Here is a 27,404-nt window from a genome sequence, read left to right on the forward strand (position 1 = left end):
CCAATCTGTTGCAAACAATACTTCAGGGGCAGACACTGTATCTGTATGATTTCTCATGTGTGAGCATCCATCTGTCCAGTAAGCTCGGAGCAGTGGAACTGCTGAGCCCAAAAGTAGATGCATTTTCTAGTTTTGATAGCTGTAGCCAAACTGCACCCTCTGGGCAGCAGGCAACATATGATTTAACCCAGTGTCTAGTCTTAATTACTTTCCCTATCCTCTGTTATCCCTAAATAACAGAGTCAGGACCAACTTCAGGGACAAACCAATCTCCCTTCAGGGTACTCAAATGTAATCTGCAATATACAGAAGGCCTGTTAGATGTTGGGCACTTGCTGGGTGCTGAGCTACAGAGATGTGTGAGACAGGGTGCTGTCCTGGGGAGCTGGGCTGGGGCTACAGGCAGGGCTGGGGCGGGGCAAGAGGAAGGAATATGTAAGAAGAGCCCTTGCCCATGCCCAGTGGCCCCTAAACCCCCACAGAGGGGGAGCTGGGTCTGGTTTTGCTCTCCTCATCCCCAGCACCCAGCAGAGCACCAGGGAGGTAGCTGGCACTCAATACACTTGAATGGGTAAATGATTAAGTAATTGAATGTCTGCTGTTGGAGGAAGTGGGGAGAGGCATGGGAACTGGGACAGTGGGCAGGACAGGTTTCACAGAGGAGGAAGAACATTTGAGGGCAACTCTTTTGAGAATTTTTTTTTTTAAGATTTTATTTATTTATTTATTTATTTATTTATTTATTTATTCACAAGGGACACAGAGAGAGAGGCAGAAACACAGGCAGAGGGAGAAGCAGGCTCCCTGCGGGGAGCCCAACGTGGGACTCTATCCCAGGACTCCAGGATCAGGCCCTGGGCCACCCCGGTGTCCTGCGGATTAATTTTACCAAGTGAAATTCCAAGCCACAGGGCCTGAATATCTGTTGGTCTCCTGACTCACAAAGGACAGCTGGCCAGATGGGTGACAGGCTGTGGGGGGTGGGGGGAGTGGGAGTGGCGGGTGAGAGCAACTTTCTGGGGACAGATCTGAGTGGGTAAAGGTTGGGGGTCCCTCCGATCAGCCCAGGACAGTGGACATCTCCAGCACAAGGCAGAGGGGTGTCTGCACGGAGGCGGAGGAGGAGAAAGGAGAATAGTGAGGGAGGACAGCCCGAGGCAGAAGTTCCCTCCTCTGGGCCCTGGCTTTGAGCACACCCTGTGCAGCCCAGAGCCCTCGCCCTGCTGGTGTGGGCCGCAGGAGGATGCCTGCCTCCTGTCCCACCGAAGATTCCCAGCCCCGGAAGCTGGTCTGACAGTTCAGAAGCTCCTGCTGTATCCCCAGGAACACAGGGGCTCATCTCTGTTTAGGGAGAAAACCAGCACGGTCTCCATTTCCTAGAATTTTAGACAGACAACAGGTGAAGGTCTGACTCTTCCAGAACAGTCAAGCAGTAACCCATCTCTGATCAGCCTGTCTGTTTTACAGATGAGAAAGCCGAGGTCTGGAGAGGGGAGGTGGACTGCCCACGGTCGCACAGAGAGTTTGAGGCAGAGCTGCGGAGGGAGGAACTGCATCCAGCACTGTCTGCTCTGAACCAGGGGATGCAGGCCAGGTGACCGACATGTGGCTCTGGGGCCAGAGAAGGGAGCCGGCTGCCAGAGCTGGAGGCAGGGTCAGAGCTGGGGAAGGGTTGGGGTCAACTACCCACACGTGTCCCAGTTGCTGGGCTATAAATCCTCCAGGAATTCCAGATATTCCACTCACGTCCAAGTTTTCTGCTTGGAAGTAGGTTTGCCAACATGGATTTCAGAAAGGTATTGGCCCAGAGAAGAGAGGTGTGCTGCAGAGAAGGGGCCTGGCTGAGGGAGGGGTTGCCCGCCCAGCGGGCTCCTGGGACTGCCTTGCGGGGAGGGGAGTTCTGTCCCAGCCCACGCTCCTGGGGGCCCAGGATGGCCTCTAGTAGTGACTCAGGACTTGCAGGCCATGTTCCCGGGAACCCAGCCAGAGTAGGGAGGGCCAGACCCCTCTGTCAGGCTACTCCTCCTGACCTCTGGGGACACTGACTCACCTTTGGAAACTCTTAAGAGTTTACCAGAATTTGGCTTTATCTGCATAAAATCCTGAAGAGAGGCTCTCCTTGGGATGTAGCTTCTGAAATGCCTTTCTGGATGCCCCCCACCCCCAGCTCCTGGCCCACCCCCAGCCAGGGATTCCCGTTGGCTGAGGGGCACCGGCATTCCTTTCTCCTGACATATAGCAGACAAAGAAACAATTTGCCTACAGCAGACAGACCCGAATGAAATGATAAAGTAACGAAACTGCCTCTTACCTCAGTGGGTGTGTACTTGCAGGTTCTTTGGTTCCCTGGTAATCTCCTCAGCACCTGTGAGTGAGTTTGGTTAGTTCGGGAAACAGAGGCCCAGCCAGTCATGTCACTTGTTCCAGGACGCAGACAGGAAAGAACCCAAGGGAGCCAAAGGCCATTGGCCTGGACAAAGTGACTCTGCTCACTCAGGTCCTCCCCTGAGGGCCCAGTCCCCCCCCCCCCCCACCCCTCTCTAAGTTGCCCCTGTCTTTTCTCTTTCTTTCTTTTCTTCTTTTTTTTTTTTTTTTAAGATTTTATTTATTCATGAGAGACAGAGAGAGAGAGAGAGAGAGAGAGGCAGAGACACCGGCAGAGGGAGAAGCAGGCTCCATGCAGGGAGCCAGCCCGACGTGGGACTCGATCCCGAGTCTCCAGGATCACGCCCTGGGCCAAAGGCAGGCGCTAAACCACTGAGCCACCCAGGCGCCCCTTGTACCGTGTTAAAAACAGGGAGCTGGTGTTGAGACAGGGGTCTGCCAGATGACAAGTAATGGCAGAGCATTGAGTTCCCAGGCCACCTTCTCATGTGTGGCCTTTCTTCCAAGAAGCAGATGGAGCCAGGCTGAGCATTCTAAGGCTGCCTGCATCAGAAGGGAGATGAAGGAGGCTGGAGGGTGACAAGAGGCAGTGCCTGGGCAGGAGGGACCTAGCAGCCTTGTCCAGAGGGAGGGAGAGGAGACGGCTTTCCAGGCTGAGGCGCTGAGCTGGAAGGCCCTCCTGAGAACTCAGGCTGTTCTCCTGTTTCATGGCGAGGGCACTCAGAGGGGACGGGAGTGAAGCTTGCACAGCATGCGTCTGTGTCTGAATGTCCTGTGTCCTCCCCATCCTCAGACCAGGCCTGCACTATGGCTTTCTCGGTGCTCCCCTTGGAGCCAAGATTCAGGTATTTACAGAACACTCTAGACTGGACATGGGGAGGAGACGGGACAGTGGCAGGGGTGGGGGGCTCAGGGTTATGCCCCTGATCTCTAACAGGGGGTCAAGGTGTGCACCACACCTGAGGTAGAAGCAAGCGATTGCTAATCACAAACACTCCTGGAGCTTGAGGGTGTGGATTACACACACATTTCCTCCCTTTTAGACTTTTCACCCAGAAATACCCTGCAGCCACTATTGGAGTTAGCATCAGAGGTTTGTTTCTGTCTTCGGGCTTCTCTCCCCCTTCTCCTGGCATCCACTAAATTCTCCAGGTCCTCCCATGATTCTTCAAGTGAGGTTTTTCTAGGTAAACTGATCTTTCTTAGACTAAAATCGATCACCTCTCTGGGGCACCTGGGTGGCTCAGTGACTGAGCGTCTGCCTTCAGCTCAGGTTGTGATCCCTGGGTCCTGGGATCAAGCCCCACATCAGGCTTCTTGAAGGGAGCCTGCTTCTCCCTCTGCCTATGTCTCTGTGTCTCTCATGAATAAATAAATATAATCTTAATTAAAATTGATCACCTCTCAAAGTGTTTGTTATTTTGCTAAAAGACCTGCCTGGTGGTGTGCTGGTAAATGTTGAGCAACCAGCTTTCCAGGGGAAAAAAAAAAAAAGATATATCAATAACTTTGAAAGAATCAAAAATTTAAAAATTATAGTAAAATAACTAGGAAGTAAAATAACTAGGAAGTTTTGAGTATATATTACTCAAAATTTATAGAAATATATATAACTATAATATAACTAGAAAATAACTAGGAAGTTTTGAGTATATATTACTTTTGTTTTTGTTTTTTAATTTTTTTTTTTTGTATTTATTTATGATAGAGAGAGATAGAGAGAGAGAGGCAGAGACACAGGCAGAGGGAGAAGCAGGCTCCATGCACCGGGAGCCCGACGTGGGATTCGATCCCGGGTCTCCAGGATCGCGCCCTGGGCCAAAGGCAGGCGCTAAACCGCTGCGCCACCCAGGGATCCCTTACTTTTGTTTTTAATATGAATTTTTTAGTTGTGAGTTTATATCCTGCATTCACAACAGGGTTGAAAATGGGTTCTTGGTGGAGGCCAGAAACAATCTTACTCTTTTTATGTATAAAGTATAGATAGGGGCACCTGGGTGGCTCAGTCGGGTGAGCGTCTGCCTTTGGCTCAGGTCATGATCCCAGGATCCTGGGGTCGAGGCTGTTTCTCCCTCTCCCCACTGCTCATGCTTTTTTTCACTATCTCTCTCTCAAATGAATAAATAAAAATCTTTTAAAATAAATAAATAAAATAAAAGTACAGTTATACATTCAGTGCATAAACAGCTTGTCTGTGACATTAAATTTTTATGGGTAGGGTGGTAGGAAATTAGGGGGGGAAATGCCTGGAAAGGCTGTTTAGTAGGCAATAATGAGCAAACGGTTGAGAAACACTGGTTTACATAATTTAATTTTCAGTAATGGCTCTGCTTAACAATCAGCTCACAGAATTCCTGAATATTTAACAACTGACTCTTGCTAGTTGGTGGGAGCAAAGTAGAGGAGGGAGAAAGAAGCCCCCTCTGCCACCCAAGCAATACATCAGGCTGGTAGGAAAGATGATGTCAGGTGTTCAGGGGACCCTCACAAATGAATGAGGGCTGCTCCTCTGTTAGCAAATGAGCCTCTGCCCAAGACCCTAGGCCCTGGCCCTTGTCATGCTGTCAGGTGGTTCCCCTGTCCTCCAGTAGCCTCAGGGCCTAGTCTGTAGGGCAGATGGGTGGTGCCATCCCGTAGGGCCCCCCAACCCAACAAGGCACAGCAGGGATTCCAGCATATGCCCTCACCCTTGCCCTGAAGGGAGGCTCAGAGAATTCAAATTGTCTTTGTTCAGGGCCTCTGGTCAGATGGTTCTGCTGAAAGACCTACCTCAGGCAGGCAAGGGGAGTCAGGAAGGGAGGGGCTTGCTTTCCTATTGGGAACCAGAGGAGCCCATTCAATGATGTGCCTTCCCATCAGATATTCCCAGAGATGAGGATGACACAGCCTTCAGTTAGTCTCGATTAGGTTGGGCCCATGGAAACTTGGACGGCTTTAGGCAACATTCAGTGCTGCCTGGGGTGGGGGTGGAGGGTTGTGGGGGCCCCAGGCCTGCAGATCCCAACAGATGCCAGCATGGGGCCCCCAGTTGGGCTGACAGCCGCTCCCTCAGATGGCACAGGAGGGGGAGGAGGACCAGGAACAGTGGTTGCTCTAATTGCTTCAGGGAAACCAGTCCAGAGTCAGCCAAAGGCACTTTGTTTTCTGTAAACAGGGCATAGAGGGCCCTGGGGACAGGAAGTGTGTCTCCCTCTGCTCTAGTCTGTCTGGCCCCCTTTCTGACCCATTAGGGAGCTAAAGTCTTGCCTGCTCATCCCAGAGCCTCTGGATCTCGCCCGAAACCTCTGCATGGCTTCTCAGAATCTCATTCTTAAAGGCCCAGCTGCCTCCCAAAAGGGTCAGGCTGAGAAGCAGCCCCAAGCTCAAGCTTTCCTTCCTCTCTAGCCTTGCCTTTTCTTACGCTGCCCTCTAAAATGGGCTTAATCATTGCCTCCCCACCTAGTCAAGGAGTAGGAGTTAAGTGGTATGAGCTGAGTGCTCCAAGACCTCCAGTGGAGACTCTGGTGACTTCCGGAGGGAGCCATCACCTTTCATTCGAGCCTCCAGCTGCCAGGCTTCTTTTTACAGAGGTCATTTATATGGATGGTGCCCCCATTCACTCACTCTTCAAAGACTCCCTGGGGATGTGCCCCCTCCCTATCCAACAGGACTGTCCCTGTTGGTTTCTTGACCAACTTCCAGCTTTGGTGCTTTTTCAGACCTCCCTCCAGAGGCCCCTGAGGCTAGCCTGTTACTTGAAGTGGACAGAGGCTGGTACCCACACAACTGGGCGATGGCCAGCCTTCAGCGTGTTGCAGGAAGGGTTGGCCATAGGACCCCAAACTGGAGTGGTGGGGGTCCCCGCAGGTGGGCTCCATGCCTGGGAGCGTTGGCCATGGTCAGCTGGTCAGAGTTCAAGGGCCTGACTTACAGTTCTCATTGTCTTTGTATTCCTCCCTGCCCCCATGTCTCAGAGGCTTTGCACATGCTGTTCCCTCTGCCTGGACCGCCCTTCTTTCTGTTCTTTATCTGATTAACTCCCACTCATCTTTTCTGCCCCAGCCCCATCATCACATTCTCCGGGAAGTGGTCCTCTCATTTTCACATTTGCAACAAATCTCTGATTACAGTTTTCATAGCAAAGGGAACCTGTGTTTGGGAGCTAACTTTTTGGGGTGTGAAAATCTGATTAACATCTGTGTGTTCACTAAAAGCTTCCCAACAGCAGGTAGAATGTTTTTGCTCATCATTACACCCCAGTCTACAGGTTTATTTGAATGAATGGATGAAATGAGTTCCCACCTCTGGGAGGCCCTCCATGTGGCATTCTGTACCTGTGCTGCAGTCAGCTGTTCACATGTCTAGCTCTCTAGGATTTGAGGTGATGAGGTGACTTGGTGAAGAATGCGGGTAGCGGAATCCCACTGACTGGATTCATATTCAGGCTCTGCCACTCACTAGCTAAATAATCACCTTAGGCAAGTTACCAAGTGGCTCTGTGCCTCAGTTTCCCCATCTGTAAGACAAGGGCACTAGAAATGAGTTACTGTATGGGAGGGAGATGCTTAGAGCAGGGCCAGGCAGGTAAGCACTCCGGTGAATGTGGGTGCTATTACTATTACTAAATATTGCTACATCTCAGGCATCCAGTCCGCAGATCCGGGGCCATAATAGCTGTTCAGTAAACGTTCATTGTTTGAACCAGCAACGTTTGGGATTGGTCCTGGAAAGAAGTAAACTAAGAGATGAGAGAGTGAGCCTGAGGTGAAGAGGGAGGGTCCACAGAGGTAGAGAGAAGTTAGGCAACCAGAAACCCAGCTGCCCCAACATCTGACCTGAGCAAGGCTTTTTCCACCTGATGACAGCAGTTCACTCCAAGAGGAGCGATGAGCACAATTCCAGCTTTGCTTTTTCTCTAACACTTGTGGAACCAGCCTCATGGTTTCCCAGCTTGCATCTCCTCCCCAGACATCTGACTTTCAGCTCTGGAAAAGGTCCTCCATGCTTCTAAAACTTGCAAACTTTTCTCTTTGTTCCTCAGGCCCCAAGGAAACCCTACTGCTTCTTGTGCTTGGGACCCTGGGACCCTCCAGCATTCTCTCTCTGTCTTTTCAATCCCTCAGAACCTAATTAATAATTTTTCATATTAGGTTCTCTCTGGGAAAAGCACTGGTGTGTTTTCTGTCTCCTGGATGGACCCTGACTGATAAGCTCTTGCATCCTTGAACCTGAGGCTCAGAGTCATATAGTTAGAAGCAGGAGACGACCGTTCCCCAGACGCCACTTTGCTTGGGCTCTAAGGGGAAACTGCCACTCTGACCCCTTTTCGGGAATCCTGTGGACCCCCAGAGTGGTTATACTGCTCACAGGGATATCTAATCAGCCCTGGAAAAACTGGGCCAACAGTTAAACCACACAAACAAAAGAGCTGCAGCTCCACACAGAACCGCCTGCTTGGGCAAAGGCCAAGACAAACAGTTGCGGCGCTCTGGGCCCCAGCAGGGCTGCAGGCTTCCTGGGCCTGCATGGAGTCATCAGAAGGAGGTGCTGAGCCCCCAAAGTCTCTCCTTCCTGGACTCCAAGTCTTCCTTCATTCCCTCCAGGATTTTCTGGAACAGGCTGCCCTGTTAACTCTACTCTAGAACCTTCTGGTAAAATGTGGAGCCTCCCAGGGCCCACCTACCCCAGCACATATCAAAGGATGAGGAGTGCACATGGGGAGCTTCTAATAATACTCATGCCGGAGCCCCACCCCAGAGATTCTGGTCTGGCACAGCATTGGTATTTATTAAAGTTCCCAAGTGATTCTACTGTGCAGTCAGGGTTGAAATGCACTGAGTTAAAAGAATGTATTAGGACGGCAATTCTCAAATATGAGAGTGCATCAGAATTACCTGGAGGGCATGTTAAACCCAAGCCTGCCAGGCTCTGGCCCAGGATTCAGAACATAGGTCTGGGATGGGGCCTGAGAATGCGCATGTCTTACAAGATCCTGGTCTGGAGACCACACTTCGAGAAGCCCTGGCTCTGGAGTAGGACATCGCAGGTTCAAATCCCAGCTCTGCCAGAGGCAGGTGACTATCCACCTGAGAGGGTTTTGTGAAGACCGGAAGACAACCTTCCTAAGACAAAGAGCCTCACACAGTACCTGCGTGTGATAATTTTGAATGGACATTGTCATCACTACTATTTTGTGACCATTAGTCGGTGAGGCGACAGAAATCTTGAGCGATAGCGTACTACTTTGAACCATCATTTTAATCGGAGCCTCAGCTTCCCCATCTGTAAAATGGGGATAATTTTAAGGTAGTGGAAGGATCAAAGGAGTTCCCTGATGTGAACGTGTTTGGGATACTATAAAGCCCAGTAGGAGAGTTTTATTGGAAAGAGGTCAGGCAGGCACAGCCCGAAACTAGAGCCAAGCAAGGACATCTGAACCGTGTTCACACGCTGGGGAGGGAGGGATTCCTGTGTCTCCCTCCAGCTGCCTGCATGCCTGCCTGCCACCCTCAGGCATTTGGCACGCCTAGGTTGGGGAGTGGCTGGTTGGCTCTTCAAACATCTAAGGGGATGAGATGGGGGCTGGGGTACTGCCACCCTCCGCTCACCAGTATTTCTGTTAAGAAAAGGAATGTTCTGGAGGAGTCCAAGGCTGTGCAATCAAAGACTCCCTCCCCAGGGGCCCTTCCCTCCTCGATCCTTCCCTCTTCTTCCTGTATGCCCACCCGCACACCTCCGCCCACCAGCTCCAGGGCGGGGAGATGGGCATAACCTGCCCTCCCAGGAAAGCTGAGGGGCAGGCAGGAAGCAACTCTTCTGCTCGGGTCAGGAACTTGGCTCCATCCCTTTTCAGTTCAACTCACAGACACATGCTGCCTGTCTGTTAGCATAAGGCTAACAGGCTTGTTAATTTTTTTTTTTTTTAAGATTTATTTATTTATTTGTTGTAGACATAGAGAGAGAGAGAGAGGTAGAGACACAGGAAGAGGGAGAAGCAGGCTCCATGCCAGGAGCCTGATGTGGGACTTGATCCCGGGACTCCAGGATTGCGCCCTGGGCCAAAGGCAGGCGCTAAACCGCTGAGCCACCCAGGGATCCCCAGGCTTGTTAATATTAATGCTTTCTAGGGGCACCTGGGTGGCTGAGTCAGTGAAGCCATAGACTCTTGATTTTGGCTCAGGTCATCGTCTTGGGATTGTGAGATCGAGCCCCACATGGGGCGCCCCAATGTACGTGGAACCTGCTTAAGAGTCTCTCTCCCTCTCCCTCCGCCCCTCCCCCTGCCTCTCTCTTTCTCTCCCACTCTTAAAAAACTTAATCCTTCTGAATTAAAAAAAAAATTCAAATGTGGGAGGAATGCCCTCACAGGGGCTGGGTTGGAAAGACTCGGGAGCCCTTGGCAGTGAGGACATGAGAAGTGAGGGATTCCCACACTGCTGGTTGAGAGGAGCACTTGGATTTGACTTTAGTCAGAGGCAGTTTGGCAAAACAGGTCAAAAGCCTGAAAATGTGCACTCTCTGACCCATGATTCTGGTTGAGGAACCCATCCCAAGGAAATAAGCACAAAATGATTGGCCTGGGGTGCCTGGGTGGCTCAGTCAGTTAAGCTCCAGCCTTCAGTTCAGGTCATGATCTCAGGGTCCTGGGATCGAGTCCACATTGGGCTCCTTACTCAGCAGGGAGTCTGCTTCTCCCTCTCCCTCTGCTCCTCCCCTGGTTCCTTCTGTCTCTCAAGTAAATAAATAAAATCCTAAAAAAAAAAAAAAAAAAAAGATCAGCCTGTTTTGAGTCTTGGCTCCAATGGTCAGTGACCCTGGGCAAGTTATGACTTCATCCCTAAAATCGGGCTTAACCATTGAATCCCATCACTTAGGGTTGAGGAGGAAATGAGAGAATGCCTCACATGCAGTAAGCACTCAAAAATTTAGTATTCTGGCTGGAGTCCCTGCAGATGCAGACCCCAAAACAAGGACTTGGAAGGGGAGCTCAGGAGACTTGTGGGACCATGGGGATGTGAGACAGGGAGGGAAGGAGCCCACATTGGGTGCATCAATCAAGCTCCAAGTGGAATGAGCTGCCTGCTTGGGAAAATGCCTAGAAGTAGAGTCAGGAAGATGATGGGCTCCTGGCTATCTATTCCTTTAGTCTTGCTTTTAAAATGCTCAGGATCGTCTGCCTCCACAGTTCCATTGCATGACAGGAAAAGAAAGCTTCTCTTATTTAAGCCACTTGGTTCAATCTTCTGTTACACGCAGCTGAGTTTCATCCTTATCTGAAGCGGGAGGCCTGTCCCATCAGGAAGTTGCCTGGTGGACCCATGGAGATCCAATGACACGGGCAGGTACTGCGATGTGCTGCGAACATCACACCAGGGAAATGAGCTCGCCAAGGGACCCTAGTCACCTGATCCCACCCTCTTGGAGTCTAATCGTGCAGTGGGGAAAAAAAAAAAGTCCTCCTAGGTAGGGGTACACCGCTATTGCCAGAATCCCTGGCTGCCTGGCACCTCCTTGCTGCTCAGAGGTGCCAAGGCACATCCCCAGGCACGTGCTCAAGTCCCCGGCCCTTCCTACCCTCTTCACAACCATGTGTCCTGCGCACCCCTCTCCTTGGATGCTCCTCCCCAGGCAGCAGCGAGCACATCTGACTGGCGGATTGGTGTCACTGGGTTAATGTGTCACTGTCCCAAAGGGCAGATGTGCATTTTCACTGGGGGCCAGAAGAAGACGAGGCCGTGTGCCCAGAGCCCAGTGACGTGCAGATCCCCAGGAAGACAGGAGGCCGCCCGGCTGCTGCTCTCACTTCCCCGTTTCCTTCTTCATCCCATCCCCTCCCTTGGCACAGCTGGCCCGGCCACAGCTCCGGCCTCCGCAGATGCCAGGTCCCCACCCTCCACCGCCATTTGGCCTGACCTGCCGTACTGAAAGCGAAAGGAGAGGTTGGAACAGAAAGGAAAATAATAAAACCACTGAAAGAGCAGAAACAGCTGGTAGGATATTGGAGAAATTCCCGGGCGGGAATCCCCAGCCCTCAAGGGCCCTGCCAGGCCCAGGGCGTTCTTAAAGGGCGATCCTAAGGTGCGTTCCTAACAAGGCTGCCAGGGCAGGGGAGACCTGAGGCCTGGCCCCTACCGCCCTCCAGGGCATGTGGGCCTTGTGGGCTTGGCTTTGAGGGTGTTGAGGGTGTGAGGAAAGTTAGGGAGGGAGAAGGTAGGGGCAAGAGGGACACTACCGTGAGAGGACAGGGACCCCGCTGTGCAGGTGGCCAGTGCCTGAGAGTCCAAGCCCCTCTGGGGTTTCAGGAGAAGGGCCTTTCCCTGGGGCTGAAGACAGCAAGGGGAAGGTTGGCGCCGCCCCCTGGCCAACAGGGCGCCCTGGCAGCTGTGGGCAGGGGCGCTGGCAGCCAGAAACTCAAGCTGGCTGCCTTCACTGAAGCCACAGTGGGATCTTGCCTAGGAAACATGGATGAAAACTCGAAGAGATTGGGGGTGGCTGGGGGGCTCAGCGGTGGAGGATAGGCCTTCGGCTCAGGGCATGATCCTGGGGTCCCGGGATCGAGTCCCACATCGGGCTCCCTGCGAGGAGCCTGCTTCTCCCTCTGCCTGTGTCTCTGCCTCTCTCTGTGTGTCTCTCATGAATAAATAAATAAAATCTAAAAACAACAACAACAACAACAACAACAACAAAAAACTGGAAGAGGTTGAAACAGGGAGCTGGCTTGTGCTTTCCGAGTCCGGAGTGGGCAGGGCAGTGGGCAGGAAGCAAGACAAGAGCAGGAGGGCACCCCCGACGGAAGCGGGGGTCCCAGCATGCACAGGACCAACAGGCTGCCCACCAGTATGGGGCTGGTGTTCGGACTTCTGATGAAGAAACTAGAGGGGTCCTGCAGGGCAGGGCTGGGAGGGCAGCACAGATGCGGGGAGTGGGAGCCGGTCCGCACCTCACCTGAACACTGAGCTTGGGGACTGGCTGATGGGAATTTGCTGGGAAGAAGTCTGGATGCTGCAAATCATCCAGTCTTCAGGCCCAGCCTGGGAGACCTTGGGAGCTCCTCCATGTGTGCTCAGGGCTCCACCCACCACAATGGACCTCTCCTCCCTCATGAACTGCAATTAATACTAATAAAAATAATCCACGGTAAACTGTCAATCAGTCCTGGGATGGGGAGGGATCTGCCAAGTTCATTAATTCCAGGCAAGGTGAGGCCTGAAGAATGTTCCAAGCCCTATCTGATTCCTCTCTTCACTCCTCCCCCACTCTTCAGTAAGGCCAGGAGGTTGTGCTGCTTTCTGAACCCCAGTTGACTCCACACACACCCCCAGATTAATCTTCTGAAAGCATTGGATCCCCACTCCCCTGCCTGGCCTTTGCCACCCTCCAGACCAGTCCACATTACTTGGCAACCTGACCTTTCACCCCTTCTTACTGAGACTACCAGAGTAGTGCTGTGTGACAGTCAGAGCCCCAGCTCTGGGTTTGAATTCCGCCCTTACAGCTTTGTGCCTAAGCTTCCTCATCCATGGACTAGAGACAAGACCCAGGCTTCCTTTATGTGGGTGTTTTGAGGATTAAATGAGTAAATAAGGCATGCTTCACTGGCTCAGTCAGTTTGAGAATCTGCCTTATGATCCTGGGGGTCTTGGGATCAAGCCCCATATGAGGCTCCTTGCTTAGTGGGGAACCTTCTTCTCCCCCTGCTCATGCTCTCTGTCTCTCTCTCAAATAAATAAAAATTTTAAAAATGAATAAATAAATATAAGGTACTCAAAACAGCACAGGGCAGGGCACGTGGGTGGCTCAGTGGTTGAGCATCTGCCTTTGGCTCAAGTCATGATCCCCGGATCCCGGGATCGAGTCCCACATTGGCTCCCCCCAGGGAGCCTGCTTCTCCCTCTGCCTATGTCTCTGCCTCTCTTTCTCTGTGTGTCTCTCATGAATAAATAAAATCTTTTAAAAAACAGAACAGTAAGGGCATGTAGTAAACTCTCAATAAATGTGAGCCATCATTATTTACATTGTTATTTATATTTATCTTTTGCATTTATTATTATAACAAATAATATTTATTATGTATATCTGTTATACTAGTCCACAGAGGAGGGACTTTTGTTCACCAACTTCATCCTGGTGATTTGAATAGTTGTGAGCACACTGAAGACACCCAGTTAATGTGTGTTGGGTTTATTTCTTGCTGGGGCGCCTGGGTGGCTCTGTCAGTTAAGCATCCAGCTCCTGGTTTAGGCTCAGGTCATGATCTCAGGGTCCTGGGATTGAGCCTCTACCTCCTTGCTCAGTAGGGAGTCTGCTTGAGGAGTCTCTTCTTTGTCCTCTGCCCCTCCCCCTTCTCTAAAATAAGTAAATAAATCTTTATTGTTGTAAACTTTGTTCCAGCAAACTCTTCATTACACATGTGTGTATATATATGTATGTATATATATATACACATTCCTATTTCCATGCCTTTGTTCATGCTGTTCCCACCTCTTGAAGGGCCTTACCCATCCAGTGTAATTCTTCCTACTACTTTGAATTTCCAGCTCCTGGTTCCTCTCCCCTCAGAGGCCCTCCCTGGGTTCAGAACCTGCACAAAATAAGCACTCACCAAAAGCTCCGTGGTTTGCGGTTGGGGGCTTTTTATGCTTTGGCTCCAAAACAAAGTTTCCTCACTGACTTGGCACTTAGCACTCACTGCCTCCTGGGGTGGCCCCTAGGAAGGGAAGCACCCAGCTGCTATACATGTCCTTTATCTTGTAGCTTTGACATTCAGAGAGGGCTTTCCGGGTGAAGCCACCTGAATAACTAGACATAACTAGACATGTGGTCTCCAAACCACAGTTTCTGGGCTTCCTAACTGGTGAGTTGAGAGACATGGCATCTGTTTGCCCAAGAAATATGAGCCAGGCAGCTCCACACCAACAGGCTGCTTTCCGCCCTGGATGGGGTAACAGCTGCTTCTAAGTTGGCTGTTTACGCACTAAAAAAAGAAATTCCATGGTGACCAGTTGACTCAAGCCAGTTTCCCAAAGTGAGGCGGTAGTTTCAAAGTAATCCCTGATGACACCAGATGCTCCCCACCCAGTCCTTAATAAAGAGGAGAGAAAACAAGGGCCAACTTGAACAAGACTAAGCGTGAGTCAGTACTCGAAGCTGCCTGGAGGGGGCAGTGTCAGCGCTGAAGTTTGATCTGGAAGGGGTTGGCCTAACAGTCGCCTCCAGGCAGGCTTGTCCCCTGAAAGCTCCCCTTCCCCAGAGACAGGCACTTGCAACCACTTTCTAACAAGGCCCATTCCACCATGAGAAAGGTCGTCTCTGGGGGGCTGGGATGGGCGGAGGACAGGGGCCCGACCTCCCGAGGGGCAGGAAGGGACCGGGCCCTACAAGGGCCTTCTTGACGAGCATGCTCAGGTGTTTCCTCCACAACCAAAGACACGCTCATCGCGTACGGGGGCCTTCTACGTGCATCACACCCACGGCTCGCTTAATCCTCACACCCGGCCAGGAAGGCAGGACAGACTGTCTCTGCCATTTTACAGGTAGAGAAACTGAGGTCCGAGATGTGCCTGCACCACTGGAAAAGAGCTGCCGCGGCTTAGCGCCGCCTTCCGCCCGGGGTGTGATCCCGCGGTCCTGGGATCGAGTCCTGCGTCGGGCTCCCTGCGCGGAGCCTGCTTCTCCCTCTGCCTGTGTCTCTGCCTCTCTCTGGGTCTCTCATGAATTAAAAAAAAAAAAAAAGAAAAGAAAAAAGAGAAAGCTGGGCTGGCTGGAACGTGATCCTGCTGGGCCCAGAGTCCCTCCATGGGTCCCTGGCCGCGGCAGCCGCCCGGCCCCGCTGGGGAGCCACCTCCCCCCCGCCCCCCAGCAACACCACTGTCCTGCTCCACGCCTTCCAGTTGCTACTATCTCTGTGAACTTTGCACTCTCCCCTTCTCGATCCAGGAGAAGGGCTCTCCGATAAGCAGGACATCGCCCAGGTTTTATGGCTTCCTCCCCGCCTGGCTGGCGACACCTGAGCTGCTGCTTCCCCCTTCCCGCACCTACGCTCACGTACACCAAGTCTCCCGTCACCCCCGCACGCACAACACACATCCGCATCCAGACCTTCACACATAGACACGCGCGCGCAGTCACCCCCCTCGGCGGTGGTTAGTGACTTACTTTCTAGAAAGTCAGTTCCTGTGTGACAATGAGCCACTCTTGAAGGACCTCGGTGGGCCCTCCTTGGGTCCGCGGGCAAACCCGGGCGTCCTCAGCGGGGAGTCGGGACCCCGCTTTCTTCCCCCATGCTGCCACCTGGCGGCCTGATCCCGGAACCGCAGGCTCCGCGCGGAGGCTGGGGTGGGGAGTGAGCACCCAGCTCCCCTATAGGTGCCCGCAGCCAGGTGGGCTCTATTTTTTTTCTTTTTTAAAGATTTTATTTATTTATTCATGAGAGACAGAGAGAAGCAGATACACGGGCAGAGGGAGAAGCAGGCCCTACGTAGGGAGCCCAATGTGGGACTCCATTCTGGGATCCCAGGATCACACCCTGAGCCATAGGCGTCCCTTTAAAAATTTATTTATTTATTTATTTATTTATTTATTTATTTATTTATTTATTTATTTATTTATTCATTCATTCATTCATTCATTCATTCATGAGAGACAGAGAGAGGCAGAGCCACAGGCAGAGGGAGCCAGGTGGGCTCTTAAGGGAGGTCTACATCCAACTGTCATGGGCAAGCTGAGCGGTGAAACCTGCCTCTTCCTTCGCCTGATCCTCACAGGCACACTCCGTTGGCACAGGAGACAGGTAGGTGTGTTGGCAGGACCCTATGGCAGCAGAGACTACAGTCGTCAGACAATCAGGGGATTGTTGGCTTAGATCCACGTCTTCCTGACATCCTCAGAACCGTCCTAACAGTGAATCCGGATCTGGCTAAACCTTGGTGAGGAAGGTGAGATGGCAGGTGACCATGTGACCTCTGACATTAACATGCTGCTCTTCACTCCTTCCGTGGGGTTGTGGACGCTCTGCCTCAGAGGTAGGTGTGACTGACTCTCCCTGTGACACTCTTCCAGTCCTCTGCCTGTGTGAGGCAGCCCAGGAGGTGTCCCCACCTTACTTCCTTAAGCCCAGAGCTGACATGTTTCGGGCAAAGTGATTTCATTAGGTTTCTTAGTTCTACTCAGTTTGATTTTTGGCCCTTTGGTGCAGTGGGATAAGTTAACTATTCCCTAGGCTATGGCACACAGTCAACATTGGTCCTGGCTAGTCCCCTGGTTTTATGTGTTCCCCTGTACCCAGTGGGTCCCTCCCAGTCCCCTGCCCCATAGGCAGTCATTCTAGTATCTTTCTAGGTGTATGTGTTCTAGAATGCAGGGTTCTGTAGCCATTACCACTGAGCACTGCATAGTGCCGTATTCTTTTATTACCATTTGAGACACGTGTTATTTCATGTGTCCTGGGACAGGGTTAATGGACACATGGTGTGGGAGGGTGGTGGTACCTTAAGAGTTCATTGAGACTCTGAATTAATGATAGTGGAAATGAATGCACTTTCTGAGTTGTGTTTCCTAAAACAGAACGTCAGGACTGTGAGCCATAGGCCCCCTGATTAGGCATGGCTGTCAGGAGGCCTGGGGCCTCACCTCGCCTCTGCCAGACTTACCAGAGTTTTGGCAGGTTTTTCACTCTCTGACCCCTGGGTTCCACATTGAATAAACAGGGTAACCTAGGGCTCTTCTAATGTTCCATCTACCTTAAATAGTCTTTGAAAGCTATTGTCCAGGGGTGCCTGGGTGGCTCAGTTGGTTAAACGTCTTTGGCTTAGATCATGATCTCAGGGTCCTGGGATCAAGCCCCTCATCGGGCTTCCTGCTCAGTGGGGAGTCTGCTTCTCCCTCTCCCTCTGCCCCTCCCCACCCAACTTGTGCTCACGCACTCCTCTCAAATAATTTTTAAAAAGAGGGAAAAAAAGCTGTTGTCCAGGATTCACCAGCCCTAGAATGTATTTATCAAAGATCCCTACTGAGGGGCAGCCCAGGTGGGTCAGAGGTTTAGTGCCCCCTTCAGCCCAGGGCCTGATCCTGGAGACTGGGGATCAAGTCCCACATCGGGCTCCCTGCACGGAGCCTGCTTCTCCCTCTGCCTGTGTTGCTGCCTCTCTCTGTCTCTGTGTCTCTTATGAATGAATAAAATCTTTAAAAAAAAAAAAAAAAAAAGATCCCTACTGAACACCTACACTTCTGCAGCCAGAGTATCTATGTTCCAATTCCAGCTTCCTTACTTGCTATGCAACATTGGGCAAATTACTTTTCGTTCCTAAACTGGAGGTAGTAATAGCATCTCCTCTTTGAGATTTGCTGTGAAGATTCAGTGAGTTTAATACAGGTGAACAGTGCCTGGCACCTACTAAGCGTTCAGCAAGATTATTGCTCTTTTTATTTAAACCCTATAATAACCCTATGAAGTGGTATAATTAGTTCCATTTTACAGATGACAAGACCAAGGTTCAAGGAGCAAAGTAATTTGCCCAGGCTTGCATAATAGTATTGCCAGGAGCCAAACTGAGATCTCCAGACTCTGAATGCTGTGCCCTTCCCACCACAGGCAGCCGCAGGACGTCAATCCCCAATGTGCAAACTGAGGGTGTTATGTAAAACTTTCTTGCTACTGACCTGAGTGATGTGAGGTGACCCAGGGGCCACTGTGGGGACAACTGCTGGCCCTGGTGGTCTTCGGCTTTCATCAGCATCCTTCTCCCACACCGTGACCCTCTCTGAGTAAGAACATGCTTCCCTCTGGGGTTTTCAGGGGCATTCACATTAACCAAGAGGCCTCTGAGCCCCCCTGAATCCCAATATCAAGCCTGCTTCCCCCGTTGGCTGAAATGTGCTGGAAGAGCACAGGTCTGAGGAGTCAGGCCCCGGGTTCTAGTTCTGGCTGTGCCATTTCCTCTAGGCTAAATTGTATCCCTTTTCTGAGCTTGCACTTCCATGGATCTGTACAATGGGTACAGCAACTCTTAACAAGATTGTATGAGGACTAAGTTTTAAGAGACTCTTCAATCTTGACCAAATACTAACAGTTGCTTTATCCTCATAGAACAAAATCCTTGTTATAGCCTGATGTGGCCCTGGTTGAATTGTCACCCACTATATGCATTTAACATTTTTCTTCCCCCTCCAGGAAGATGACTGCCTTGATCTGCCATCCTTACAAAGAAACCACCTTATTCTTTTTTTTTTGGAGTTGCCAGATCCTAGGATGTGAATGCTGGACAGGACCTTGGGGGCTGCCTCCTGGTCCTATTGTGGCAACCCATCAAGCACCACCTCTGCCTGAAGCAGTGGATGAGGCTGAGTCAGAGCTCAGATGAACAACAGTGTGGTCCTTCTGCTCCCAGGTAGGCATCAAGGGGGCGCAGGCCACCACGTGAGGTAAATGCTGCCTCTAGCCCAACTGCCCCCTCCTACAGATGGGCAAACCGAGTATATAAAGGGCTCTGGTCATCCTTCACCTGACCCTCAGGGCTCTTCAATCTGACTGCCATGTTGGCAAAGGAGACAGTTTTGTGTACCATTCGGATCAGCGTAGGGGCAGGGCCTATGGCACAGGTGATAACATAAAATCATCACGCAATTGGGGTTCATGGGGTGATGTCTTTTATCTTTTTTGCATTCTTGAGCATTATAATAGTAGGCTTCAGGAACCAATATGCCTGCATTCCACTTGACCTCCACCTCAATGCACAATTTTAACCATTGAAACAATGCATATTTGTTACCTCAGCCATTAAAACAGTGTCTGTTTCCCTTAGCAAACAATGGAAATATTTACTGGGAACCCCAAGACTGCCAACTAGAAAAGAAGGCCAGAAAAAAGCAAACAGAGTATAGAGCACCCTTTAAAGTGAGAGACAGGGGCACCTGGGTGGCTCAGTGGTTGAGCGTCTTTGGCTCAGGTCATGATCCCGAGGTCCTGGGATGGAGTCCGGCATCAGGCTCCCCCCAGCAAGCCTGCTTCTCCCTCTGCCTATGTCTCTGCTTCTCTGTGTCTCTCATGAATAAATAAAATCTTTTAAAAAAATAATAAAGTGAGGGAGCTCAGGACAGCACTTTTGTGCTAGCAGGCCTGAGGACAATGCAAAACGTGGGAAAGCAAAATGGAGGCCTAAAAACCCCACGTAATTGGGTTTTCACAACCCACCCATTCCTGGGACTCTAGGGGCCAAGAATCAGGAGTTTGTCTCCAGTGGGGAATGTTAAGTGCCTCAAGTGGTCCCAAGGGAAATGTGTTGTCAAGGACACAGCTCCCCTCACACATGAGAGTTCGGGCACAGGTATCTGAGAGCCACCTCCGAGGCCCCTCCTGGTCCAGACACACAAGTGCTGGGCTTGGACTCAGAAGCCCGTGGAGTTTCAAAAATCAGCTTAACCTTCCTGTATCTTCGTGACCTTGGGGAGAGCACTTCCTTTTTCTGGAATTCAGTTTCCTCATTTGCAAAGTGGGGCCATGATTATCACCTCTCTAAACACAAATGAAGAAACTTCCCACTCCAGGCGCACAAAATAAAGAAAAAAAAACCCAACTTATAAAAACCAGAAGCTTTTGGGTTCACTTTTTTTTGTTGTTTATATGTGTTCTCTAATTTTTCTACCATGGTCATGGGTTACCTTTGAATTAAATGTAATTAAAGAGGACAGAAGAGAGCCGATGTGAAGAAAAATGCTGAGTTTGGCAACTTTCGGAGCCTCTGCACCAGGCACACTTGTTGATGCTTACACGTGGTTACCTCAGCTTTGTCTCAACACGCCTGGAATGGAAGCCCTGTGGCTTCCCCTTCTCAGCTGCAAAGACTGGGTTCCCCACGCAGTCAAAGGTTTGGCCATCAAGAGGCCCTGGTGACGCGCCCCAGGAGTGGGTGTTCAAATGTGTGACAGTATTATCAAGGTCAGACCTCCAGCTCTGGGAAAAGCAGAACCTTCTCCCTCTCCTGCAACATGACCACAGAACCTGTGTGAAAAGCCCTCCCCATCAGAGCGACACTCTGGAAACCCACTTCTGGAGCCCTGCTCCCTGTTAAGACCAGATTAAGCAACAGCCTCATGCTCCACCAAAGGTTTCTGCGTGGGAATTTACCGCTAAAATACTTGCTTCTGCATAAAAACACTGCTTGCATATTGTATTCTCCTTCTCTTCAAGACTAACACTGCATTCTCCAAACAAAAATGTTAACTATACTGTGATAAGAAACATCTCCTAAGGGGCGCCTGGGTGGCTCAGGCAGTTTAGTGTCCAACTCTTGATTTCAGCATAAATCATCTCAGGGTCATGGGACCAAGCCCAGTGTCATGCTCCGTCTGCGCGGAGTGTGGAGCCTGCTGAAGATTCTCTCCCTCTGCCCCTCCCCTTCCTCTCTCCCTCTCTAAAAAAAATAAAAAGAAACCCTCTCCTAATAATCATTTAATATGCATGTTTTTCTGAAAAAAAAAAAAAAAAGAGCAAGTTAAATCTCTAAACGTCCAGCCATTTCTAAGCAGACTGCTTCTTTTAAAAGGCAAATACTGAGATCCCCGGTGGTTTGGCGGTTTAGCACCTGCCTTCAGCCCAGGGTGTGATGCTGGAGTCCTGGGATCGAGTCCCACGTCGGGCTCCCAGCATGGAGGCTGCTTCTCCCTCTGCCTGTGTCTTTGCCTCTGTGCCTCTCATAAATAAAATCTTAAAAATAAATAAAAGGCAAATACTGATAAATGGTGTTTTTGAAACCCCAGAAGGCTGCCCACTTGTTCCCCCCGAGCTTCCGAGCCACCACCTGTTGCCAGGGTGTCTGCACCCTGGTAACACAGTGCCCCACCCTTCACGCTGCCCCACCCTGATACTGAAACCAAGGCTGATGGGGCCGTGCTCTGAGCCACCCAGAGGAACAGAGCCAACAAGGCCTCCGTGGCCCGAAAAACCCTCCTTCAAAGAGCTGGCACCATTCTCACACAGGTGTCTGCCTGTTGCTCCAGACTTCCAATCTGGGGGTGTCTGGCTGGCCCAGTTAGAAGAATGGGTGCTCTTGATCTTGGAGTTGTGGGTTGGAACCCCATGTCGGGTTTAGAGTACTAAATATAAGCTTGGAAAAAAAGGAAAAAAAAAAAAAAAAAAGAGTTCCAATCTGGCCACAGCAAGGGAAGTGATACAAAAGAACAGAGGAGCAGGGGACAGCCGTGGGGCCGGCAGGGGCACAAACCACGGCTGAATCAGATCTGCAGGGACTCCTGGAGCCACATACTGTTTGCTCTCCGTCTGAGGCTTATCTGCCAGGGAGATGGGCGAGTGGCCAGGGCCCTCTTGGGGCAGGAGTTCAACAGCCAGGCTGCGGCACCCTGCCACACAAGACGTCATGACTGGTCACTCGGAGGAGCCCTGGGCCACGTGTCAGGAGGCTGAGTGCGGGAATTGGAGTGACCAGTGCTCCCCCAAACCTTCTCTTGGGGCTCTTCATCTGCAGAGTCAGGCTGTGGGTGCACAAGGAAGCCTCAGCTGTGCTGCAGGAGTTGCAGACGTGTGTTTAAAATATATACATGTTAAACAACTTGCTTTTTTAAACATAATAACCCATTCAATCATATGCGTATTAAATCTGGGTTCTTAGGTTATGTTAGTGTAGACCTTCCTATCCTGTCACTTCTGGAACTGCAACATGAGGCATTAAAGAATGTAACCATTTGCATTTACTTCTCTACAAAGAAAATAAGGGAAAAATTGGGTTGAAGGTCAATCTAAGGCTGCATTCATCAAACATTTTTCCTAACTTTATGAGCTATTATTATCTACTAGAAATTAGCTTTTTTTTATTCATGAGAGACACAGAGGCAGAAGCAGGTTCCCCACGCAGGGAGCCCGATGTGGGACTTGATCCCAGGACCCTGGGGACCAACCACTGAGCCACCCAGGCATCCCTAGAACTTACTTCTTATAGTAATGCCATTTAAATTGTTTTATGTATTTCCTCAGACCTCATCCCCAAAATAGGTTTGGCTAGTTTTCAACTTTGAAAATCACCATCCCTGATAACCTCTAAACTCTCCTCTAGCTGACTTTCCACTAACCTCCCATTTTATTTTTATTTATTTATTTTTTTCTAACCTCCCATTTTAAACCCTGAACTGATTCATAGGGTCTTAAACTTGTCAATCCACATACAACCTTGAAACTTCCTCCTTTTGCTTTTATGCATGAGGCTTTCTTTATAAGCCAGTTATATCCAATTCCCACTCTTCAGCACTCAGCTCAAGTACAAACAACCTCATCTACACATTTCACAGGGGTCTTGGACCTAAGCCGGTTTCATCTGCAAAATGAGACAGCAGCACCTCCCTCAAGTGAGGAGGTTTAAGGGAGCTGGTGGTAGGTCTATCTAAAAACACTTAGCAAAATGCTGACACACGAGTTCAAAGATGCTAACTATTCTATTATCTTTATTATGGTCAATATTGTTACAGTGGAAGGGACTTTGGAGTCCATGGAGACCTAATTTGTTTTTTAACAAAGATTTGATTTATTCATGAGAGACACAGAGACGCAGAGACATAGGCAGATGGGGAAGCAGGCTCCCTGTAGGGAGCCCGATGTGGGACTCGATCCTAGGGCCCGGGGATCACGACCTGAGCCAAAGGCAGATGCTCAACCACGGAGCCACCCAGATGTCCCAGTGGAGACCTAATTCTAAGCAGTAAATGTGTGACCTCAGGCAAAGAATTTGACCCAGTACTGCCTCCTAGTGGATTTGGGGGGAATTGATGCTTTTATGCCGGTCACACCAGCCATGGAACATAACCAGCTTTAGAGTATGGGGACAGGCATACTAGATGTCTGGCACACAAAGGATTGCCCAGGTCTGTGGGACTGAGCTAACTGCAGGTATGCAGTATTAAAAGTGCTCCCATAAGGCCCTTATAGAAAGAATGATTAAATAAAGACATTGTCTAGAAATAACTGAATGCCCTGTGCGTTCAAACTGCAATTTTTCCTAAGCCATTTATTCCTTCTATCAAAGGATATGTACTATTTAATAGTTATTTCAGTGCCAGGAACTGTTTAGAACACATTTCATGTATTAATTCACTTAAAACCTCATAACCCCATGTGTTAGACACTCATTTACTCCCCTCCTCCGGCTCCATGTCTTCTAATAGGGAAGTTATTTTTGACATCATTGTTCAGGCCCAGCGTATCTGTGAGAACACTGTACTTCCTCTTTCTCCAGTTCAGCAGCCTGTTGTCTTGGCACGTTTTTGCTACTTCAACTAAGGTGACTTCCCCCTCTCACCATATTCAAGTTAAGTCTGATCTATTATCACTTCCTGGCTCTAGTTTTTATCCTGGTATCTACATGTCCCTTCATTCTTAATTCCTGTAGGACAAGTATGAAATGGCTTCAAGCAGGTTCAAGCATCTGACTTCTTATGGCTTCTAACAGTCATACAGGACACTTTCATACAGAAATACATACTCTATAAAACTGCTTTGCTTTTATTTTTGAATTGGGGGGCACTCTTGCCTGCCTGGCACCAAAAGGAATCAATTTCACTTAAAAGCCATTCCTTGAGTATTTACTGCATCCAAGTGTGAGCCTACCACATTAACATTGCATTACTAGTCTCAAGGTATTAACAGGAAGTGTTTTCTATTGCTAGCCCTGTTTTACAGATGAGAAAATGAAACCTTAGGGATGATGTAGCTCATCTGAAATCACGAGCTAGAGGCAAGGAAGCCAGGATTAAGACCCTGGCTACTAGCTTCAAGAACCTTGAAGACCTTAACATCACACTGCTCCCTAAAACCAGCCAGCTGTTGCAGCAGTCCTCATATCCATACTGCCAAAAGGATCCTTGTGACCTCAGGCAAATCCACCTTCTCACTTCCACACAGGACCAGGACTAGGGATGCTAAGACCCCTTCCTGTGAACCAACACCTGGCCCTGCAACCTGAGTTACATCATTCTAGTTCAACTTGCCTAGCCTTCTCTGTACTTCGATTTCCCCCTCAATAAGCAAGATGATCACATTCCCCCTATAACTAACACTAATCATTTTCTTCCTGTCGACTGCTATCCAATCCAAAAAGTTGACCCTGGTTCAGGAACCAGTCTTGGATGACACATGTGAAGAGTACGTAAAAACCTTTCCTTTCATCCACCTACTGAGAATTCATCAAAATCATCTGAGGAAAGGAATGGAGCATTCTTCCAGGTCAACAGACTGCAGCTCCTGGGGGATGAACAGCTTTAATCAGCAAGTCCTGTCAAAACCTAAGTGATCACTCACATATACCTGCTTTGTTTCCGAAGCAACTAACAGGAGTTGCAGGATAGGCTCCTAACTTGAGCCACCTGGTCTTCAAACCAGAAAAGGTGCTCTCATGAGCTTACAACAGCCTTGTCTAGCCACAGAATTCTTCTACAGAACTCCCTGTAAGACCCCATAAAAAAAAAAAAAAAAAAAAAGAATTGTGCATTTTACTCTATTAACAACTCGCTAAAACTCCCACAAAGTTTACTGGTCCTTGGGGATCCCTGGGTGGTGCAGCGGTTTGGCGCCTGCCTTTGGCCCAGGGCGCTATCCTGGAGACCCGGGATCGAATCCCACATCGGGCTCCCGGTGCATGGAGCCTGCTTCTCTCTCTGCCTCTCTCTCTCTCTCTCTGTGACTATCATAAAAAAAAAAAAAAAAAAAAAAAAGTTTACTGGTCCTTGTCTAAAATGCCATACTCACCAATGTTGCTCACATTCCTGTGTTAAAATTAGTGATGTTAAGACCAGGAGACTGGAGTAGCCAAAGCATGTTCACAAGGTTAAAAATAAACACAGATACAGAATGTCAACCCATCCACAATAGCACAGCTTTGTCTTCTACTGACAACACTGGCCTTTGCCAAGAAATGTCTTACCTTACTGCTGGTGGTACCTGCCTAGATGACAGCATGTACTGTTTAGTATATAGACCTCCAGGTGTGGAAAAATGAAGAAACGGGACATGTGGTCACCATTTCTAGCAGTCAAATACTTGCTCATCACACATACCTAATTTTCTAGAAAAACACTTTAACAAATTCCTCTAAAAAGGCTGGAGATTCTAAGCTCAAGCCCCACATTGGGTAAAGAACCTACTTTTTTCTTTTTTTTAAAAGATTTTATTTATTCATGAGACACACAGAGAGGCAGACACACAGGCAAAGGGAGATACAGGCTCCCTCCACGGAGCCTGACATGGGACTCAATCCTGGGTCTCCAGATCACAGCACGGCTAACGGTGGCCCTAAACTGCCGAGCCACCCAGGGTTGCCCAGAACCTACTTTAGAAACGAAAATTAAAAATTCTTAACAAAAATTAAAAGGCCCCAAATCCTGATAATCATTTAATGACAATGAAATAGCATCTTGGATGGGGTTGAGAAAGCTGAAGCATAGTAAACAGAAAACAAGGCTTTTGGAGTCCAAGCTGGCCTGGGTTATGAATACACTACTTGTTTAGTAGGATGTGTCTGCCCTAACAGTGTTTATTCACCTCTCAAGTGGTTAAACATCACATAAGAAAAAAGGCCCTGCAATGTTTGGCAGAGTGTGCTCAAAGACAAAACTTCCTTTCCTAACCACTCCAACTGTCTTCACTGAAGCTTTCAGCACTCCAAAATGCAGCTTCTGTCAAAGCTTCAGTTCTAGCCTCCAATGATCAGCGTCCATCTACTTCTCACAAAAGAGCAGGCTTCTCCTCCTAAGCTCACTCCTGGGAGCCAGTTTCACATCAGATAGTTCTATACCACTGCCAACTCAAGTCCAAGCAAGACTGCCAGCCCAGCCAAATTTCTTGTCCCCTTCAAACACCTAGGAACCCAAGAGCTAGGTGTTAGTGCCATCTGGTACATCCATCTTCTGGGAGTCCTGCCAGGGCTAATGCCAGACAAGTTATCCCACACCTACTTATTTGGTGTACAACTGAAGTTAAAAAAAAAAAAAATCCCAACTGCAACCACTCCCAATTCTTAAGGAATCCTTCATAGCTTTACCTCCAAGCCCTTATAGTGTGGTGACACACTCAATTGCTCTCAACTTCTCTAATTACGGTACTTTGTAAAACAATTTTATGAAGGGCACTTGTGTGGCTCAGGGTTGAGTGACAGATTTCAGGTGGAGTCCACATCTTGGGGTCGGGCTCTGTGCTATGTGAAATCTGTGCTGTGTGAAATCAGATTCTCCCTCTGCCCCTATTAGCTTGGTCTAAACCATAAATAATTTGAGTGAGCACAGAGCTGGGGGGGGGGGGGTGCGGTGGGAGGCAGAGGGAGAAGCAGATCCCAGCTGAGCAGGGAGCCTGCGGTGGGGCTGGATCCCAGGACCTGGAGATAACTTGGCCAGAGGCAGGTCCAAGAATCTTTCTGATGGGATGTAAAGCCCTACATCTAACACCACTTAAATAACCCTAACCTAAAATGGATGGAACATGAAGAAAGTAGTGAGGTTTAGGTTTCAATGTCCTGAACTTCAACTCAAAATATTACATTTTCTAGATACCAAGCTGGTGATGTGCATCCCTGTACCTCATTCCACTAAGTCCGTGTGTCATGAACTACCCATGTGAGAAAGTGACAAATGACAGATTAACATTCCAATTTACTTAAATGCTTATTTGTAAAGCCCACTCAGTGAAACTTAATATGGTTTTTTACTTAAACTATAAAGAAATTCTGGTGGCAGAGAGCCAGCTGGAATAAGAGTTACCAGGTGCTTAAAAGAAATTAGAATTAGTTTTGAAAATTCTTTCAAGAACTTTTAAAAAACTGTTTTTAACTTAGTTTCTTATAGTAATCGTTTCCATTCCCTTTTTGAAATGATCGATACAAATAGTTAACACCCAAAAAAAGGGTAGCATTAAGCAACTTTCCCCTTTGGCTTTGCAGTTTTGGGGCAGGTTCAGTAAAAATCACCCCCTAAAGGACCCTAACTTGCCCCATATGAAATGTGAATTGAGATACATAACGTAAAAACAAAGGTGCCATTTCCAAGTGAATAGA

General features: G+C 49.4%; 1 long non-coding RNA gene across 1 annotated transcript; it reads right to left on the reverse strand.

The window, feature by feature from the left end:
- Positions 1-991: 991 nt before the first annotated feature.
- Positions 992-15,624, reverse strand: LOC121474489. Its single transcript, XR_005983414.1, has 3 exons — positions 15,520-15,624; positions 2,312-2,365; positions 992-1,376 (listed from the first exon to the last, which is right to left on the reverse strand). It is a non-coding gene; the product is annotated as an uncharacterized LOC121474489 (long non-coding RNA).
- Positions 15,625-27,404: the final 11,780 nt, after the last annotated feature.

The sequence above is a fragment of the Vulpes lagopus genome, chromosome 1, assembly GCF_018345385.1.
Source record: "Vulpes lagopus strain Blue_001 chromosome 1, ASM1834538v1, whole genome shotgun sequence".
NCBI classification, from domain to species: Eukaryota; Metazoa; Chordata; class Mammalia; order Carnivora; family Canidae; genus Vulpes; species Vulpes lagopus.